General features: G+C 34.0%; 1 non-coding gene across 1 annotated transcript; it reads right to left on the bottom strand.

Moving 5' to 3' along the window:
* Positions 1 to 4,316: 4,316 nt before the first annotated feature.
* LOC131179590 (small nucleolar RNA R71) lies at positions 4,317 to 4,423 on the bottom strand. The gene has a single exon (XR_009148480.1). It is a non-coding gene; the product is annotated as a small nucleolar RNA R71 (small nucleolar RNA).
* Between the last annotated feature and the right edge of the window lie 567 nt (positions 4,424 to 4,990).

The following is a 4,990-nucleotide window of genomic DNA, read 5'->3' as shown; positions in this document are numbered from 1 at the left end:
CCTTCAGAGATGATTTTTGACCGACTTGTCCATTTATTTAAGTGAATTATATGACATAAAATATGAATAAATATTACTAAAAATTAAATTGAAAATGAGTATAGAAGAAAAGAAAAGAAAATAAATTAAAATGGAGTAATGACATCACTATGATGTCATTAAAAACTCTCTACCCAATCACAACTTGACAAACTAATTAAAAGGGATAAAAACTAGACAAAAATTGAAAAAAAAAAAATCTGCACTCCCATCTTCAACCAGCCGAACCAAATAGAGAGAGAGAGAGAGAGAGAGAGAGAGAGAGAGAGAGAGAGAAGAGAGAGAAACCTCCATTGATGCTTGTTTACAAGCTTGAGTTCACCCACCAAACCACCTCAAAACCCTAGATTGTCTTCAAAAAAATTTATCCTCACACTTAGAGCAAGACTTGGACAACAAAAAGAAGAAAGAAAAGGAAGGTTTTACAAGCTCAAGTTAGAGCTCTAACAAGGTTAATGCTACTTCTTCCATAAATCTTTGAGTTTACTTTGTGTAAATTATGAATTGAGTGTTAGTTTGGAAGAAAGAAAACAAATTATGTATGTATGAAATCCTTCAATTTTTGGCAGCCTTAAGGTGCCATAGGTTTTCAATGATTCAAGTGAATTATAGTTGTGAATTGATGCCATTGAACATGAATTTGATGATTAGAACATTGAATGCATGTTATTTGAGTAAATTGGAATTTTGGAGTTAGGGTTTGGGGCAAACTTAGGGTTTTGCTCATGTGTTGGTGAATGGAAGTCCTAATGGTTAATTGGTGACCATTTGGCTATATTTGATGAGGAATTGAAGTGATTTATGCCAATGGAACTGAGGTTAGGTATGCTGCCTTAGGTGACCTGCAGGGGTGGATCTGAGTCTAACAAGTTTGGACAGCTGTAACTTGAGTGGTGTAGGTTCAATTGGTGCAAGGCTAATTGGATATAAAACTAGACACATAATGGCACAACTTTTATGGAGAAACTTTGCCCAAAAAACAAACTTAGGATACCCTAAAAATTGGCCATATATGGGTAACAAATTTTGGACCTGGTAAAAGTGATCAAATGAACAATGTTTGTTCATTTGGCCATAACTCAGTGCAAAAATATCCAATTAACCTGAATTTTATATCAATTGAAAGGTTAGACAATTTATAACAACTTTCATGAAGAACAGAACTCCAAATTTTGACCGCAACTTAATGGAATTGTCCACCAAATTCAAGACACCAAATTTGGCATAACCAATTCTGCCCAGAAATTCTGGGTACAGATCAATCCAGCCAGTTATGGTAAACTGGCCATAACTTGAGCTACAAAACTTCAAATGGAGTTATTGAAAAAGAGAATTAAAGAAGACACAATAAGGAACAACTTTCGTGAAGAAAATTTTATCAAATTTTTACTGTAGCCAGGTCTAATGGAACAGTGAATTTAGACCTCAATTCTAAAAATTTGAAATAAAACCTAGGAGGCTAGGAATTGAGTTTGGCAATCAATGCCAACAAAAATAAAATGCAAAATGTGGTATCTTGATGAACTTAGGCTTAACAAATCTATTATCAATTAAAAAGTCAACCTTTAAAAGGAAATGGTCAAGTGAATAGTAACCCTAAAGATATAGGAAATGGTATAATAAATTACAAAAACTATTAGGATGGTTAATATAGATAATGTGATTAATGAAATAATTGTTATAAATTGTGATCAATATGAATGACATAATGAATGAATGAATGAATCATATTAATGTATGAATGAGACATTAGTTCTCATTATTGTAGAAAGGACTAATACTTTGAGTACAATGGTATAGAATGATAAATGATGTAAAATGCGATCATATGAATGATCAAATGAATGTATAAATTATAATTGGAATTTATCATGAAATAATGAAGTCGTAAAATACAATATATTAACATTTAATGGTACTATGTGCCCATGTATTGTCTAGACACGTGTGTCAGATTGGATAAGTTGGCATGCCAATAGGGTATTGTTTTAGCAGTACTGCGTAAGGCTTTATACCTGTATTCATGGTTTAATGCACGCACTCATGGCTTTTATGGCCGATTATATGTTATCATATCTTTTAGCCATACTGATATGTTATCATGGCTTTTTAAGCCATTCTGACTGCATACATGGTTGACGTTCCGCATTTCACGTCCTAAGGTATGACGGCCCGAGGCACTGCGGTGTCCAGTGCCAACGACCCATTATCCAGTTTAGTCAGCCTGTCATAGGTTACCTAGGCAGTGTAAATTATTAAAATTTTTTTTAAGAACATTAGTAATTAAAAACATTAGAAAGTATTGAATGAAATGAGAAAAAAAAAAAAAGATTAGCAATAGAAACATAACAAAAATATAATTTGCTGAATCGTAGAGAGACCTCAAATACAATACTCTTAGAATAAAATGTATATTGAATATTATTACTGTAAGGCTATAAACTCAGTACTTTCAAAGAGGAACGAATTAGCATATAAGATAGTTAATACTAGAAATATCATTTTAAATCAAATTGATACTTGAATATTTAGAATGCTTGATTCTTTCTTTATTTGTATATATTATTTTCTTGTTATATTATTGCACCATTAAGCAGCAATGCTTAGCGCAATGGATTTGTTTTCTCGCACAGGTACTTTGACTGAGATTTTTAGAGTCCAGATCTGCAGAAGTGTTAGAAGTGCTCAAGGTTGTCACCTCCTCAGCCATGCATGTAGATAGGGCTCACAAAAGTTATTTTATGTATTTATAATTAGTTATTATGTTGAAATGTAAATTATGAAATTGTAATTAATTTGTATATTATGTAAATTGTAAATTATGTAATTAGTTGTAAATCATTTAAATTAATAAAGTTTGAGAATTTTGATACATAAATTGAGTAGGAATGGATATGTATGCAAATGAGATTGCAAGAATTGAATGTGTGATGATGAGATTTTTATTGTAAAATATTATTGAAAATTTCAAGCAGGTAAATAGTGAAATACGCCAAATGGTAATAGAAACAGGGGAAACTCTGCTGGTTTCTCCTTAGAAAAATAATTGATATTATAATATAATGAGTTCAAATTATTAAAGGAATAAAGTAAGATAAGTTAGGGTGCTCCGATACCCAGTGTGACATGCCTTGCTTGGCTACACTATAGTTGGGTGAGGGGTATCATAGGTTCCCTTGTTCTATTTCTTCTAGATGATTTCTTTTTACTATCTTTACCTTTTTATCATGATGTTTGCTGAACTCACCATTAGTGAGTAGTTTTCATATTCTGGAATTAGGAGAGTAACCTTGTAATAATTATTATGGATAAACATTAAGTTTTGTTTATTGGATTCTCAATCCAATAAATAAACAAGATAACATCCATAGTAAGATTCAAGTGTGAAATCTTAATTTCGGAATTATTTCAAAATAGATTATTTCATTTCAAGTTTATCATTCTAGTGTTTAAAATAAGCAACTTTCATTCCCTCATTATTCAATAGCCTAAATAGTCAAAATCACTGTGTAGTTTGGTAGTTACTAATTAAATTCCTCATGGGATGATACTCTACTCACTACTCTATTACTTGTTTGCAATCCGTGCACTTGCGGTGTTGCAAAATCAGCAAACAAGTTTTTGGCGCCGTTGCCGAGGAATTTAATTTTAGTAATATTAAGCGATAAGTAATTTAGCTGATTTAGGCATTTTCATTTATTGTTTAATTTTGTTTAAATTGTTTCATTCTCTTATTCTTTCTCAGGTTATCGTTTTGGTGTATGACCAGAACAAAGCCAGAGGAAGAAATTGTTGATTTGGATCCAGAGATAGACAGAACTCTAAAAACTATCAGGAGAGAGAGGAAGCGTGAAGGACAAGATCAAAGAGATCCAGAAATTCCAAATATGTCCGACAATAACAACTACAGGCCGAGACTCTTGAAGGACTATGGAGCTCCCTCTATACAAGGATTCCAACCTTATATTACAAGACCCCCAGTGGAAGCCAACAATTTTGAATTAAAACTGGCATGGCTTTAGATGGTCCAACAAACTCAATTTGGAGGATTACCAATAGAAGATCCGCACTACCACCTCCAGTGCTTTCTTGCCCTTTGTGATACATTTAAGATGAATAGAGTTTCTGATCAAGCCATAAGACTCAGAGCATTTCCATTCTTCCTTCGAGACAGAGCAAGGAAGTGGTTACTCTCTCAACCGGCTAGAACGTTCACCACTTGAGAGGACCTCTCTCAAACTTTTCTAGTAAAATATTTCCCGCCTTCAAAGACTGCGAAGTTGAGAATTGAGCTCAACACTTTTAGGCAAAGGAAAGGTGAATCACTCTATGATGCATGGGAGAGATATAAAGACCTACAGAGAGAATGCCCACACCATGGCATAGAAGATTGGCTCTTGGTTCAGAACTTCTATAATGGGCCACTGCCCTCTTCAAGGAGCACTGTAGATTCAGCAGTAGAAGGTGACCTAATGGAGAGACCAGTGAATCAAGCACTTAAACTTCTGGAGAGGGTCACATATCACAACTACGAGTGGTCAAATGAAAAGGGAAATGCAAGGAGAATAGCAGGGATCCTAGAAGTGGATGCCATAAACATGATAAATGCTCAATTTGACCAGCTTACAAGGAGGCTTGATAAAATGCAAGCCAATGCTGTAGGGATGAATAGTTAACATGAGGACAACTATGGAGGAGGATACATGAGTTTAGAATATAACAGCTTCAATGAATCTCCCACAGAATAGATGAACTATGTGAATAATGGAGGAAACTTCAACCAGAGGTAGCTTAAAAATCCATATTCAAATACTTACAACCCTGGATGGAGGAACCACCTAAATTTCTCATGGTCCAATCAGCAGAATCAGCCAATAAACAAACAGTAAGGGTACAGACCCCTAACACCCCCTGGATTTCAGAATAGGGGACAAAACCCTATACAACCACC

This window comes from Hevea brasiliensis, chromosome 4 (genome assembly GCF_030052815.1).
Source record: "Hevea brasiliensis isolate MT/VB/25A 57/8 chromosome 4, ASM3005281v1, whole genome shotgun sequence".
Classification (NCBI taxonomy): Eukaryota; Viridiplantae; Streptophyta; class Magnoliopsida; order Malpighiales; family Euphorbiaceae; genus Hevea; species Hevea brasiliensis.
This window is presented reverse-complemented; position numbering and strand designations above follow the sequence as displayed.